Genomic DNA, 17,131 nt, shown 5'->3' on the forward strand with positions numbered 1-17,131 from the left:
CAATAATTTCTTCTGAATGTGTGGTTCCAATGAATTTCTAGTCTCTTCTCACCAGTATAGCAGCGTATCATCAACATTCATCTAGAACCATTGTCACTACTGAAAGCTTAGTATCAATTGAACCTGCTGTCAACCCAAGCACATCTTAAATTTTAACCTTTCATGACTTAATTGTCATTACCTAGATTCTTAAAATGCAACATAACCTCAGTTTGTCATAGCATCAGTTCATGCAATTACTGACATATGGCAAATCCGGTTTTTCCTGTTTGCTTCCAGATCTGTATCATGAGAGTTTGTTTGGCCATCTTCATATCTCAGAACAGTTGGATGTAACCTTGCTCTACATGCCTGTGTTTTCTGGTTACAACCTGCTGATAACAAATCTCTATAGCTATTAACTTCCTGACTCCCTTGGCTTATAGAATACAGTGGTTTCCCAGGTGTCTCTAAGTGCTACATGTTGGACTCATGGGCAACTTATCATCTTTTCCTTCTTTTTTCTTCTCCTCTGATAGTCTTTTCCTCCTTCATATGTCAAACTTCTTTTATCATTTTACCTAATCGAGATCTAATTAAGGATACAGAATTAATCTCTCTCTCATGAATAATAATTGGTTGTGCAGTTGATCCTACAATTACTATTCAAGCATTCTTTCAGAACTTGATGAACTCAAACAGTACATAAAAAGTGGTGTGCTTAAACCAAGTAACTAATTATTCTGTGGTTTTCTAAATTTTTGCTTTTTAAATTTTTTCTTTTGTTATTATTATTATTATCATTTATTACAATTTATTCAATTTGTATCCCAGCCGTGGCCCTCCCTCTTCTCCTCCTATCCCCCCTCCCCTAGCCCACTGATAGGGGAGGTCCTCCTTTCCTTCCAACTGACCCTAGCCTATCAGGTCTCATCAGAGCTGGCTTCATTGTCTTCCTCTGTGGCCTTACAAGGCTGCATTCCCCAGGGAGAGGTGACCAGAGATCCTGCCACTGAGTTTATTCCAGAGACAACTCCTGCTCCCCTTCCTAGGGAACTCACTTGGAGACTGGGTTTCTAATTTTTAAGTTCCAGCTTTAATTTTCCTAAGTTAGTTGATTCATCTATTTTCTACTTTCTTCAAAAGACTTTTCTCCCCAGTTAACTTCTATTTTCAGAAATGATTTTAGACTAAATTGAGCAAGTTTCATGTTAGAAGAGATGTTATGTGCTGGTACTAAGAGTTTTCCTCTTGAAAGTAGTCTCTAGTTTGAGATTTTGTTGCCTATTTAGTTAGCTGTACATGGAAGCATTTGTGCAGTTTTGCTTCTTCTTTTAAAAACAAGCTTTTAATCATAACAGAAGGATATAACTTGTCAAAACATAGAGAACAACTAAGAATGGGGAGCCTGTCTCCAACTGATACATTTATAACAAATTCTAACACTGGAGGATCAAAGAACGCCATGGGAGATAGTGTGAAGGAACAGGGTGCCTAAAACCAGAGGACGAGGGCGTCTGATCTGATATAGTCTCTTATAAAAACAAGCAAAGAAAACAAGAGACAAAGCAGAGGGGGAACGCAAAGAGTGGATGGCTCTATGAGGCCACAGTCACCTTGATACCTAAGCCACACAAAGACCCAACAAAGGAAGAGAATTGCAGACCAATTTGCCTTGTGAACACTGATGCAAAAAAAAAAAAAAAATACTCAATAAAATACTCACAAACCAAATCCAAGAACATATCAAAAATATCATCTACAATGATCAAGTAGGCTTCATCACAGACATGCAGGGTTGGTTCAGTACACTGAAACTAATCAATGTAACTCTCCATATAAACAAACAGAGAGAGAAAACAAAAAGGAACAACACATGATCATCTACTTAGATGTTGAAAAAGTATTCGATAACATCCAACGCCTGTTCATATTTAAAGTCTTGGAGAGATCAGAGTTGCCAGGCACATACCTAAACACAGTAAAGGCTATGTACAGCAAGTCTATAGCCAATATCAAACGAAATGTAGAGAAATTTAAATCAATTCCACTGAAATCAGGGATAAGACAAGGATGCCAACTCTCTCTGTATCACTTCAGTATAGTGCTTGAAGTCATAACTGGAGAAATAAGACTAAAAGAGCAGGGGTCTTGGTCCTCTCCATGCATGGTCCTCAGTTGGTGCATCAGTCTCTTCAGGGCCCACTGTCTCAGAATTTTTAGCATTTTTAGTCTCCTTGTGGAGCGCCTGTCCTCTCCATGTCCTTCAACCCCTCCCTTTTTCCATAAGACTCCCTGCACTCTGCCCATAGTATGGTTGTGAGTCTCAGTATCCCCTTTGATCTCGTGCTGGGTGGAGCCTATGTAACCATTAGGCAGGCTAGTGTCCATGTGGGTTTCTGAGTAAGGGGAACAGGGGCTGCCTCTGTCATGAACTAGGTTGCCTGTTCTTTTATCACTTCTCTCTGGCAATGTGGCCTCACTAGGCCACAGAGGAAGAGGATTCAGGCAGTCCTAATGAGACTTGTTAAGCTAGAGTCAGATGGCAGGGGAGGAGAACTCTGCATTTTAGTAGACTAGGAAGAGGGAATAGGGGTGGATGGAGGGATGGTGGGGCTGGAAGGACATGAAGGAGGGGATTACAATCAGGTTATAAAACGAATAAATTGTAAAAAATAAAATAGCAATGAAAAAGACAACTAAAGGAGATCAAGGGAATACAATTTGGAAAGGAATAAATCAAAGTATCTCAATTTGCAGCTGATATGATAGTATACATAAGTGACAGCAAAAATTCTACTGGAGAATTCCCACAGCTGATAAACACCTCCTTCAGCAAATAGGCTGGATATAAAATAAACTAAAAAAATCATGACAAATGCACCAAGAAAAAAATTAGGGTAATAATACCCTTAAGAGCCACTAAATAAATAAATAAATAAATAAATAAATAAATAAGTGTCGCTTGGTGTGACTCTAACCAAGCAAGTCAAAGACCTGTATGACAAAAGCTTTAAGGCTCTGAAGAAAGAAATTGAAGAAGATATCAGAAGATGGAAAGATCTCCCATGCTCAAGTGCCAGTAAAGTTAACATAGTAAAAATGGCCATCTTATCAAAAGCAGTCTACAGATTCAATGCAATTCCCATCAAAATACCACACAAGCCTTTACAGAACTCAAAAGAACAATACTCAACTTTATACGGAAAAACAAAAATCCAGTATATCTAAAACAATCCTATACAACAAAAGATCTTCTGGAGGTATCTCCATCTCTGATTTCAAGCTATACTACAAAGCAATAGTAATAAAAACTACATGGCACTGGCATAGAAACAGACAGATCAATCAATTGAAATGGAATTGAAGACCCAGAAAACTATCCACACACCTACAAACTCTTGATTGTTGACAAAGAAGCCAAAATAATACAATGGAAAAAGAAAGCATGTTCCACAATTGGTGCTTATGTCTGTATACAGAAGAATGCAAATAGGTCCATATTAATCACCACACACAAAACTCAAATCAGAATGGTTTAAAGACGTCAACATAAAACCAGATACACTAAATCTAATAAAAGAGAAAGTCCATAATAGCTTTGAACTCATTACCACAGTTTACAGCTTCCTGAACAGAACACCAACAGCTCACGTTCTAAGATCAAAAATTAACAAATGGTACCGCATGAAACTAAAAAGTTTTTGTTAAGGCCAAGGACACTGTCAATAGAACAAAATGGCAGCCCACAGATTGGGAAGAGATTTTCACCAACCCTACATCCAACCAAGGGTTAATATCCAGAATATATAAAGAACTTAAGAAATTAAACTCCAACAAACCAAATAAACCAATTTAAAAAATGGGGTAGAGAGATAAACAGAACATTCTCAATGGGGGAATCTCAAATGGCCGAGGAGCACTTAAAGAAGCTTCCGTGTATGTGGACCTATCTGCATTGCCCACAAGGCACGCTGGGGTTGGCTACCCAGAGGCTATTTTAAGCTGTGGGCTGGCTTTCCCCAGGGTCAGAAGATTGTTCAAGGTTCCTGAATAAACTGCATTGAGAAGAACAAAAAAAAAAAAGATCAGAAAGAAGGAGAGGAGGACCTCCCCTATCAGTGGACTTGAGGAGAGGCATGCATTCAGAAAGGGGGGGAGGGTGGGACCAGGAGGGGAGGAGGGAGGGGCTTATGGGGCGATACAAAAGGAATAAAGTGTAATTAATAAAAGTTAAATAAAAAAATAAAAAAGATAAACCACATGTACAAAGGTATTTAGTAAATAAAGGAACCCAATTATGCATGCTTCAATTAAAAAAAATAAAAATAAAAGAAATGTTCAAAGTCCTTAGTCATCAGGGAAATGAAAATCAAAACGACTCTGAGATTCTATCTTACACCCATCAGAATGGTTAAGATCAAGCACTCAAGTGAGAACACATGCTGGAGAGGATGTGAAGCAAGGGGAACACTACTCCATTCCTGGTGGGAGTGCCAACTTGTACAACTACTGTGGAAATCAATCTGGTAGTTTCTCAGAAAATTGGAAATAAATACCTCAAGATCTAGCTATATCGCTCCTTGGGATATACCTGTACACAACAAGGACATTTGCTCAACTATGTTCATAGCAACTTTATTCATAATAGCCAGAAAGTGGAAAAAATCCAAATGTCCCTCAACTGAAGAATGGATAAAGACGCTGTGGAACATTTATACTATGGAGTACTACTCCTCGGTTATTAAAAACAAGGAAATCATAAAATTTGCAAGCAAGTGGTTAGAACTAGAAAATATTATCCTTTGTGAGGTAACCCAGACCTAGAAAGATACACATGGTATATGGTCATTTACAAGCAGATATTAACCATATAATACAGGATAAACAAACTACATTTAGCAAAAAGCTAAGTAACAAGGTGGCTGAAGGGAGGATGCTTCAGTCTCACTCAGAAGGGGAAACAGAATAGACAGCAGAAGTGGTTGAAGAGAGGGAACAGTATAGGAGAGTGCTGAGGGAAATGAGAGTGGGGATCAGATGTGGGGAGCACATGGGCAGGAGGACAGGGAGTTTGGAGAGAAGAGAAACTGAGGGAGGTATCGTCGCTGAGACAAACTGGATACCCAAAACAGGGTAGGCTCCTGGAAGGATATGGAGGTGACTCAACTATGACTCCTAGTAGGCAGGGGTCATGGAGAATGAAGAGGCCACCTATTAGCCACACAAGACTTCTAGTGAAGAAACAGGAAGACCAAACCACTCATAAAATTGGCTCAAAATTTACCTTGCCTACAAGATGTGCAGGGATAAAGTTAGAGCAGAGATTGAGGGAATGTCAGACCAATGCCTGGACCAACCTGAGACCAACACAATGGGGGACAGCTAACCCCTGAAACTATTAATTGTACTCTGCTGTGCAGGAGCATAGTTGTCCTCGGAGAAGCTCCAACCAGCAGCAGACTGAAACAGTGGCTTAGACTCACAGGCAAACGTTAGGCTGAGACCAGAAAGCCTTGTGAAAAAGTGGGAGAAAAGAATAGAAGGACCTGGAGGGAGCAAGAACTCCCTAAGAAGAAAAACAGTGTCAACTAGCCAGGGCCCAGATGGGCAAAAGAACACTGAAGCACTAATCAAGGACCATGCATGCACTGTACATAGGCTCTCTACACATTTGCAGCTAATGGGCAGCTTAGTACTCATGTGGTTTTCCTAGTAAGGGGAGCAGGAGCTGTCTCTGGTATGGACTCTGTTGCCTGCTTTTTGATCATCTCCTCCTGGTGGGGCTGTCTTGCCTGACCTCAGTGGAAGAAGATGTGCTTAGCCCTGATGAGACTTGATGTACCAGGGTGGGGTGGTAGTGATGGCTCCTCTTTTCTGAGGAATAGAGGAGGAGTAATTGGGGAAAGGAGAGGGGGCTGCAACTGGGTGGAGGGAAGGGGGCTACACTTGGGACATAAAATGAATAAAGGACATCACAAGAAGACATACAGAGTAAACTAACCTGCACCCATCAGGCCTCACAGAGATGGAAACACCAACCAAAGAACATATGGGGGCTAGATCTAGATCCCTACACAATATGTAGCAGATGTGCAGCTTGGTCGTCATGTTTGTCCTCTAACAATTGGAGTAGGGGTTCTTTCCGACTCTGTTGCCTGCCTTTGGATCCCTTTGCCTTTGTTGGGCTGCCGTGTCTGGCCTCAGCAGAAGAGGACATGCTTAGTCTTGCTGAGCTGATTTGCCAGGGAGTGTTGGTACCCATGGCGGGGACCTCCTTTTCTATGAGAAGGGGAAGAGATAAGGGGAGTGTGAGAGTGAGACTGAGAGGAAAGGAGGGAGGGGGGCTGTGATCAGGCTGTAAAGTGATTAAATAAATAATTAATGGGAAAATTCTCAGCCTGCACACTGCCATGCTTCCCACCATGATGATAATGGACTAAACCTCTGAAACTGTAAACCAGCCGCAATTAAACGTTTTCCTTTATAAGAGTTGCCTTGTCTCTTCATAGCAATGGAATCCCAAACTAGGACAGTCATAGTGGTTGGATTTTTTGCTAATTTTTAATTTTGGCATTTTTAATCTTCTAAAATAATTAATTTTCCTGATGGCTAACCATTGCTATTCTATGCAGTTTATATCTCTAGAAGTTATACTTGTTTGCAGAGTCCTTCCTGATCTCAAGAGTAATTTGTCATTTTCTATCCTCATCATCAGGCTTTCAGTAGAGGTTGGTTTCTTGTCACTGCTTCCCTTGCCTCCAATGAGCTATAAACCTGTTTCACATAAGCTAATGGGAAATGGAGATGAGCACTGGGTCATTTTGTACTGTTACCTCATTTGCACTGGTTATCTAGGGTGGAGGCTTGCATTCATAATTTTCTAATTTATAACTGTGTCTCCAGAAATAGAAACAAAATTTGTCTCAGGTTATACAGACTCTGTTTTCAGGATCTAGAATTTAAATGCAAGAAAATGAGTTACCAGGAGGCACAGTTTCCTGACCTCTTTCTACTTGCCATGTCCTGGCTGTCACAGCTGCCTTCCTTCATCTCTTCATGTTACATCTGCTTCTTTCTGCTCTTCTTTGTTTAATTTTATGGTCTTTATTTTTAAAATTACAATTTATTCACTTTGTATCTCAGATGTAGCCCTCTCCCCTCCCAATCCTGCTCTTCCTCCCTCTTCTCCCATGCCCTTTCCCCAGTCCATTGATAAGGGAGGCCCTATCATATAAATAAATAAATAAATAAATAAATAACCAAATGCATTCATAGATGATATCCACACACCTCACAAATAAATAATAAACAAATAAACTAAAATGAATAAATAAATAAATAGAACCTGAAGTAGGCATTGGAGATGTTGAGTGTGGACAAAACTAAAACTGATGTCAGATATCAAAGAATTTTCAAAATATGGGGAAGAAGGAGTCTGAGCAACCCTTTCTGCAATTACTCATTTGAGAAAAGATTTATTAATGTGCCTACATCTGGTTATGCTTCTGTCATCTTTCTAATACCTAAGCGACTCCCTCTGGAAAGAGTTTAAAAGCTTGTACTTTGCATTACAGCAGCTTATGGTATAGAAAGGTATGTTCTCTCCTGAGGACATGAGGAGGAGTGATGGCTGAGATGACAGTGATACTCTAGGAACGTAGCTGTTTTAACATAAATTTCTTCTTTGGGATTAATTTACAAGAAAATCTGAGTCAAGGCCACTGAGAAGTATTTCCCTTGCAGCACATAATTAGCTTTGCTTTTTAACCTTGCTGACATAGGAAGGACAGATTTTTAATAATGTTCAATTATTAAAGTGAGTATTTCTCTTTAATGAACTGTGGTAAGTGGCACTCTAGGGGTATTTCTTTAGCTTTCATTTAACAGTCCTTTCCATTCAGTATTAGAGACACAGGAAGCAGGGCTGGTGTAACAGGTTGAGACAAAGTCTTTGCCATACAGACAAAGTCCTACTCAGAGAGAAAGACCTTATGAAAAACCACTTGTGTCTCCATCTCATGGCCTGACTGCCTCCATTTCATGCCACTGCCCACACTTTGTAGCCTTTGAGCCAGTCAAACACATACTAAAGCAGATGCTGAAAAAAAATGGGAATGAAAGAAGAAATTTCACAAGATGATTGAGTAAGTCCCTTGAGGTACCAGTGACTAAGCCCACTCCCCAACTTCTTCAAGATCTTTCATGGCCTGGTCCTTCGAGATAGGAGAGACCAGACTCTACACTACAGAAAAAAAAAAAAAGCCTCAAATCAATCTACAAAATCTCTCCAATCCTAGGCCACTATAAAACCCAACCTCTCCCGCATACCCAATATAAAGCTTTTCCTGAATCAGAACTTATTCATTAATGCAACAACAATTAGAGATTTTAGAAGGTGACATATATTTTTTCTGTCATTGGTAAGATGTATTTTCACTGGCTTTGGGTAACTTTCCAATTGTGAGCACGGTCTCTGCATTTTCCTAAAAGCTCCACGATGTCAGGATCTAGGCCCAGCTTGGGACAGTTATGAGCAGAGTACCATTCTGGCATGGTATATGGACGAATTGCTGCATTGATTCTTTGGTGTAATATTTATCATCCTAAGATTTAGAAGGAGGCAACTTTCAACATGGTTGTATTTGATTTTTCAGGAATGTACTCATACAAGGGAGTACTCTCAGATCATATTTTCTGGAAACTTCCTTAAAGTCTTCCTATGAAAACAGTGATGGGATGTGTGTTTTAGAAGTTATGTAATATATTAAATTTATTCTATATATTAAAATAAAATGATGCTTTTTAAAATCAGTAACTCAAACTTCAGCTGTCTGTCTCTAAATTTTAGATATATAATATTGAGATAATAAAAGATTAAAAAGTTGAGCCACAGGAAAACAAACAAGATAACCTTTTACATTGTTAAAGAAAACTCATAAAGTGTACACTTGTTTCCCCCTAAGGATATGAACAGCTTTGGTTTTGTGTTCTTATTTTGATTTTGAAGAGAGTTTGGGACCAATGGTTTTACCGTAAAACAGAAAGCTATGACGAGTGTTGAACTACAGTGCCATGCAGTGTACATCCAAAAGTTAAAAATCAGAGCAGAGCTAGTGGAAACTGAAATGTGCCATTTATTTAATCAGAATCCTAATTATCATGGACAAGCATAAAGATGACAAGCGATAATGGGGGCTGAGAAAATGAATAGTTGAGAGAGGGTAAAAAATTAAGACATGGATGTTAGTTATCTGGTGTAGATTAGGAATTATAATCAAATACATCACCAGCTTAAGCACCCACACTAGGCTCTGCCCACATAGACTTTCTTGCTGTTATCTTGGTGCATAAAGCCCCTATGTTTTATATTGGCTTCAATCTGGATTCTGGTTCAAACCATGGCTCTCTTCCTGACAAACCATATAACCTGGAAGAAATCATTCCATCACAATGTGCCTCTGTTTTCTCATCTAGAAACCAGAAGCAATGGTTGGTTACTTGTGAAGGTCAGTTACTAAAGTCTTGACATTAGTGGATGACCCATAGGAAGATGTCACCAAAGTTAGTTCTTTTCTTTTAAGATATCATGATCACTTCAGTTGCTTAGAACATGTCTTAGTCACAGAATGAAGTAACTGAAGCATGTGTAACAAGATAATGTAGCCGTAAGGGATGTTCAGGTATTGAAAGCCCAGAGTGTGCCCTGAGAAGTTCCCAATCGATTTGAGCATCAGGATACCAACAGTTCTCTTCTGCCCTGTGACCTACAGAAGTCTGTTTACTTCTGTCTAAAAAAGTGGCCCACCTTTCAGGTATTGAAGTGAATTGAAATTTAACCATTTGGTTAGAGAATAGAGGAGATCTATATAAATAAAAAAGAAGTGGGAATTAAATTTAACAAAGGATTACATTGAATGGAATTGGCTTCTTTGTCGAATATCGAGTATTCATAGGTGTGTGGATTTATTTCTGGGTCTTCTATGCGGTTCCATTGATCCTCCTTTCTGTTTCTATGCCAATACCATGCAGTTTTTATTACTGTTGCCCTGTAGTACAGCTTGAGATCAGGAATGGAGATACCTCCAGATGATCTGTTGTCGTACAGGATCGTTTTGGAGATTCTGGGTTTTTTGTTTCTCCATATGAAGCTGAGAATCTTTTTTTCAAGGTCTGTAAAGAATTGAGCTGGTATTTTGATGGTAATTGCATTGAATCTGTAGATTGCTTTTGGCAGTATGGCCATTTTCACAATGTTAATCCTACCAATCCATGAGCACGGGAGATCTTTCCATCTTCTGATATCTTCTTCGATTTCTTTCTTCAGAGACTTGAAGTTTTTCTCAAACAGGTCTTTCACTTGCTTGGTTAGAGTCACACCAAAGTACTTTATGTTATTAGTGGCTATTGTGAAGGGTGTTGTTTCCCTAATTTCTTTCTCAGCCTTTTTGTCTTTGGTATATAGGAGGGCTTCTGATTTTTTTGAGTTGATTTTGTATCCTGTCACTTTGCTGAAGGTGTTTATCAGCTGAAGGAGTTCTCTGGTTGAATTTTTGGGGTCGCTCATGTATACTATCATATCATCTGCAAATAGTGACACTTTGACCTCTTCCTTTCCGATTTGTATCCCCTTGATCTCCTTTAGTTGTCTTATTGCTCTGGCTAGGACTTCAAGTACTATGTTGAAGAGATATGGGGACAATGGACAGCCTTGTCTTGTCCCTGATTTCAGTGGGATTGATTTAAGTTTCTCTCCATTGAGTTTGATGTTAGCTATAGGCTTGCTATATATTGCCTTTACTATGTTTAGGTATGTGCCTTGTATCCCTGATCTCTCCAAGACTTTAAACATGAATGGGTGTTGGACTTATAGGAATAGTGCTTCCTCCAGACCCAGCTATACCACTGCTAGATATATACCCAAAGTTTGTTCAAGTACACAAAAAGGACACTTGCTCAACCATGTTTATAGCAGCTCTATTTGTAATAGCCAGAACCTGGAAACAACCCAGATGTCCATCAACGGTGGAATGGGTACAGAAATTGTGGTCTTTTTATACAATGGAATACTACTCAGCAATCAAAAAGGAGGAAATCATGAAATTTGCAGGCAAATGGTGGGATCTAGAAAAGATCATTCTGAGTGAAATATCCCAGAAAGAGAAAGACAAACATGGGATATACTCACTTATATAGACCTATAAGATATGATAAACATAATGAAATCTATACACCTAAAAAAGATAATCAATTGAGCGGACATGGGGTAAGATGATCTATCCTCATTTAGAAAGACAGATGGGATGTGCATTGAACGTATGACAGGAGTCTACTGAGCGCATCTGAAAGACTCTAACTAGCAGTGTTTTCAAAGCAAAGACTCATGACCAAACCTTTGGCAGAGTACAGGGAATCATAAGAAAGAAGGGGAGTTTGTCTGATGGGGAAAGGATAGGAGCTCCACAAGGACCAAATATATCTGGGCACAGGGTCTTTTCTGAGACTGACATTCAACCAAGGACCATGTATGGATATAACCTAGAACCTCCACTCAGATGTAGCCTGTGGTAGCTCAGTAACCAATTGGTTTCCCAAAGTGAGGGAAACAGGGACTATTTCTAACAGGAACTCAATGACTGACTCTTTGGTCTTTCCACCCCCGAAGGGAGGAGCAGTCCTGTTAGGCCACAGAGGAGGGCTTTGCAGCCAGTCCTGAAGATACCTGATAAAACAGGATCAGATGAATGGGGAGGAGGTCCCCCCTATCAGTGGACTTGGAAAGGGGCACGGTGGAGATGAGGGAGGGAGGGAGGGACTGGGAGGGAATGAGGGATCGGGACACGGCTGGGATACAGAGTTAAAAAAATGTAACTGATAAAAAAAAATGGAAAAAAAAAAGAGAAACAGAAGGGAGCTATACCCTGGCAGGAGAGGAGGTTGGGAGAACCTGGGAGGGTCAGAGGGAAGGGAAACTGTGAACATGATATATTGTGAGTTACATGTATGAAAAATATTTTTTTAATAAAAGAAAAAACACTTAAAAAAAACAAAGGATTACAGATGCATCTGGAGATCTGCAACATCCCAACCTTTCATTGCTTAAAATGACTTGACTCTGATTTGGGGACTTTCATGCCCTGCGACGAAGAGAATGTGAAGAACTCAACTGACCTCTTTCTTTTGCCTTTAATGGAAAAAAATAGCTCAAAAGTTTCATTTTTTTCTCTCCTATTATGAGCCAAGAGGGACCAAAACTCTTAGAATATTTCAAAGGCAGGCAGATCTGAGTTACTTTAGGAAAATTATTTCAGTAAAAATATTCTTGAAATTAAATTGCATCGTGAAGAATTCAAGAGAAAGAGAGAAACACACCCACAGAGAGAGAGAGAGAGAGAGAGAGAGAGAGAGAGAGAGAGAGAGAACTTTTCATAAAGGATATTCAGAACTTTGAGCCCATTCAAATCTAATACTGTATCTAAGACAATTTCAAATGGCTGGCTTCATAGTATTCCAATGGCAGAATTTGTTGAGAATGTGCTTAATATCTAGCTCTTCTGCACAGACAATCACCAGAGAACAAGCTGGTGGTTTTCTACCTCAGACTTGAAGTAGCCTGCAAAGGAAAGCTTTGGCTGACATGGTAAACTTTTCTTCACCATCACATTTTTTATTGTTTTGAAAATGGAGCATCCCTAGGATTTTCGGAACAATGCAGTTGTGTGGTTACATATAATAATTCCATTGTAGCAACACCATTTCCTCCATCACTTTTTGCCTTCAACACAACACCATGACACATCTTCATGTGTATAATACCAGTCATCTTCTTAGAGTTTAACTCTTAAGTTGTGACTATGTTTTATAAGTCAATGCATTCTGTAGTTGAGAGTACATTTTCTCTCGATCCTTTAATACTTTGGTACATGTGGTTGTTATAGCGCCCAACCTTCTTGCTTCTGGACCAGGGACTGTATTCCTCTACTAAAATTGGGCAACTCTCTCATTATTGAGCACAGTACAATGAGGGAAGTGGAAGAAATATCATGCTGTGTTGGGAGCCAACTGTTACTGGCAAAGTGATTGCATGTTTTCTAAAACATGGAATATATATTAGTCTTGAAAGGTCACCATTGTACAGACATGCTACCTCTCTTTGCATGGCATTGCTGTGTGGTTTCTTCTAATGTTGGCTGCAGCAGCACTAGCAACCTGGCTAAAGCTATAGGAAAATGGAAATTCATCCTGGGATACAGCTCGTCACAGGGGGGAGGAGGTGTGTTGTTCTGGGGTGATACCAAAATCACATAAATAAAGATATATATTTTATATTATGTTCTGGCATATGAACGTTCTAACTTACTTTTGTTTACTGTAATGTGTTTTCAAGAGATGACTTTGGAGAGTGACCCATTCTAGTACATTGTTTGGAAAAATCTCATGTAATTAAATACATCAATTGGGTGACTCCCCTTTGCTAACAAATTACCTCCTAATTGGTATTCTATTCTTCTTATATGGATAAACACTGTCCAGATTAATTCTCTCATATCTTCCTTGGTTATGCCAGAGTGTATCAACTAGATCTTGCAAATCTTTAGTGTATATAGCCTTTCTGTGACAGGACTTTGCTGGGAGACTAGTTATTAAGGTGAGGGAAATAAAATTTGGCCACAATGTTTAAGGAACTAGGTTCAGGAGAATGAATTGCATGGTCTTCAAGCAAAAGAAAATGCTTTCCTCTGAAAAAGAGTGAAAACACTCTTGCATTGAGAAGGGTTCTGAGGACTAGAAGGTTCAAGATTCTTAGCTGGCTAACTTACGTATTCCTGTCCCGTGTCAGAAATATATTTTCCTGTCTGTCTGGAGATTCTACCCTTTCCCTACCAGGTTCCTGCTTTTATAAGGAATTTGTTGGCATTGCTCATTTACCATACAGTTCTACTCCCACAATCTCTGTTGCAGTACAGTGTGACCTCTGGATACAGGAGTGGAAAAATCTGTTCCTTTTTATCACACATATTTATGGCTTTATGATCAAAATTTAAATTAGCAATTAACACCACTAGATTCTCACCATATATTTATATATGTGTGTACTAAAGAGTGTGTGAACATTACCCTACATATTTTTAAAAATTTTTCATTACTGCCAAATCTGTTAAGCTCAGTTGTTTAGTCTTATTCCAATCCCATTAACTTTACGAAGAAGCTTCAGTCATGTCACGAGTCCCACTTATCACCAGAAATAGAGTTTTTATTGCCTTCAGATCAGTAGAAAATACAATTCCCAAATCTTGTCTGACCTGTAAGACCTCTCTTGTTGCGAAAGCCTTAGGAAATATCTTCCAGAACAGAGCCAGCAGCAGAGGTTAAGTGGTATTCTTTACTTAGGAAATGTAATACAAGGATGGCAAGAGTGAGAGAAAAATGAGCTGAATCAAAGAAAGATGGGAAACACTGCAGAATAATGTTTTAGTCAAATGCCTCCTGCTTTATGGCAAGTTGTGAAGGGGCCCGAAGAAGATGCTTGAGAACACATGAATTGGTCATGTGGACATTATTTTTTTTAGGTGGGCATTTAATTCTGTGTTGACTGATGCTTTGAAATAGTAACCACAAAAATAAACAGAACATATTTACTATTTGCTCTCTTCTTTCTCCCACTATGTCAGAGGATATAGGACAGATGTTGATTTAACATTCCTCTGAACTGGCTCATTTGATCCTGATAGAATATTTGATTTCCATAAGTCATGTGTACCTTTTCCTCTAAATAGAAGAGAGGAAAAGAACATGGAATGACTAGAGACTGAGTATGAAAATGGTTTACCTGCGTCATGCATCCACTTAGACTCACATAGGACCCATGGGCCATGCTGATCTAATGCAGAGCCAGTACCTGTAAGTTTGTGAGAGAAGACATGTAAATATTTATAATGTTCAAAGTTTTATTAAAAAAGACAGGTTTCATTTCTGGAGGAACAGAAGTGCAATGAGTTCCATGGATATTGGAGATTCAATTAGACTGTCAGAATTGGTTCATAATGTCACTCTACCATAAATAGTAAAGTATATAATTATGAAATACTTAGTCTAGTCTGCCATTTAAGACCTCTTCTGTTACCAAAAGCTTTAAGGCTAAATACTATGTTCATCAGCACCTAAAGCACATTGTTCTACCTTCTTTTGTTTTCACTACAGCTCATCAAGTTAAGCTCTAGTCTGTTTTCAGATTATGATGCTGAAAAGCACAGCTTTGGCAGAATTTTCTGAACACCACAGTGCAAATTGGTGAAGCCATGATTCATACTCACAGTTCTCTGGTTTCAATGCTCTCTTCTTAAACTTAACACAAATTGCTTTTCATATGGGAATACAGTTCAGCAAACATCTCTAGATGTTCTCTTTATATCTTCCTCCAGGAATCCTAACTGCCCATACAATTTCGAAATTCAACTTTGGATATACAAAGGCTTGACTACAAAGCTATACTCAACTAAAGACACAAAAATGTTCAACACAGATTTTGCATAGACTGTCTAAACGCTACACCTGGCCTCTAACACCCCCAACGTCTCATAGTGAGCACATAACTGAGATCTGGATGTCAAGTAGTGCTTCTTTCAATAAAGATTTTTCAGACTCTTAGCCAAAAGTTCTGATCACTGAAATATTTGTTGGAGTGATCAGGGTCTGAAAAGGGGTAAAAAATGGAATACTCGCTTGGCTCAGGTAAATTGCACAGTTTTCTGCTTGAACATCCTGCAAACAACATTCTCTTTCTCTCAGTTACAATCCAGTTGTCATTGATCCCATTAATAGTTGACTTTAGAATCTCCCGTTTCCCAAATCTCTTCATTTTCTACAAGTTCTCAAAAAGTGAGGAGGATGGATACTTTTTTTTCTGTCATATTTCCCTTGTCTGTACCATATATATGCTACATGCTCAAATATATTTTTCATGTTTGAACAAATCTGTAGAAGTCTACCTCTTAATAGCAGAGAATTAAGAGTTGTTTGGGCCAGCCCTCCATTTCTAACCTGGAATTTTATCCTAAATATTGAATATGTACAAAAACTGCCAGAGGAGAGGGGGCGGTGTAACCTTACCAGGTCACAGAGGAAGACAATACAGCAAGTCCTGATGAGACCTGATAGTTTAGGGTCAGATGGAAGGGGAAGAGGACCTCCCTGATCAGTGGACTTGGAGAGGGGCATGGGAGGAGATGACAGAGGGGGTTACAGATGAGATATAAAGTGTATAAATTGTAATTAATATTAAAAATAAAAATTAAAAAAATGTTGGGCTCTGTCTTCAGATCTTCACAAAAATGATACAGAAAATGTGACTTGAGCTTGAACTCCAGGTTCCTTTGGCATTTACAAGATTTTTGTGAAGATTAGAGATTGATACCTGTGCAGCCCATCACAGAATCTCAACAAGTGTGCATGGCACTTACAGAACACAATCCATAAAGCTCAGCCTCCAAAGTGGCATCACATTAAAATATACTTCACACAGGAACCAAGATCTTCTTACAGGTCATTCATATGTTCAATACATTATATGAGTGTATGTCAATTGTCTGTCTGTATGTAAGGTTCTCCTTTTGTATTATCCATTGAATATGTGTATGAATAAGTACAAGTCTATATGTATGCACGGGGTAGAACCAGCCACAACAGCTGGTTGAGAAAGAGGTTTTCCTCAAAGGCAGCCTGAACTTGCTGAAGTTTCTGCAGAGGAGATGCAAGTTGAAATGAACATCACCATTTTATGTACGTTTGTAGGAATTTCTTTTTTTATTAATTTTTATTTTATTATATTAATCACAGGTTATTTACTTTGTATCCCAGCCGTAGCCCCCTCCTTCGTTCCATCCCAAGCCCACCCTCCCTCCCTCAGCTGCTCCCTGCCCCTTTCTAAGTCCACTGTTAGGGGAGGTGCTCCTCTTCTTCCATCTGACCCTAGCTTATCAAGTATCTTCAGGAATGGATGCCATGTCCTCCTCTGTGGTCTAGCAAGACTGTTCCTCCCTCAGGGGATGGGGCAGGTAAAGGAGCCAGTCATTGAGTTCATGTCAGAAATAGTTCCTGTTCACCTTACTAGGGAAACCCAATTGGTTACTGACCTACCACGTGCTACATCAGA

General features: G+C 39.2%; 1 long non-coding RNA gene across 1 annotated transcript in view; it reads right to left on the bottom strand.

The window, feature by feature from the left end:
- LOC132655819 (uncharacterized) overlaps nt 1–17,131 on the bottom strand; it is an 83,307-nt gene that overhangs the window by 11,986 nt on the left and 54,190 nt on the right. Inside the window, exon 2 of the long non-coding RNA XR_009593694.1 lies at nt 14,810–14,878. This is a non-coding gene — a long non-coding RNA (uncharacterized LOC132655819). The remainder of the gene's footprint in view (nt 1–14,809; nt 14,879–17,131) is intronic.

The sequence above is a fragment of the Meriones unguiculatus genome, chromosome 8 (assembly GCF_030254825.1).
Source record: "Meriones unguiculatus strain TT.TT164.6M chromosome 8, Bangor_MerUng_6.1, whole genome shotgun sequence".
NCBI lineage: Eukaryota > Metazoa > Chordata > Mammalia > Rodentia > Muridae > Meriones > Meriones unguiculatus.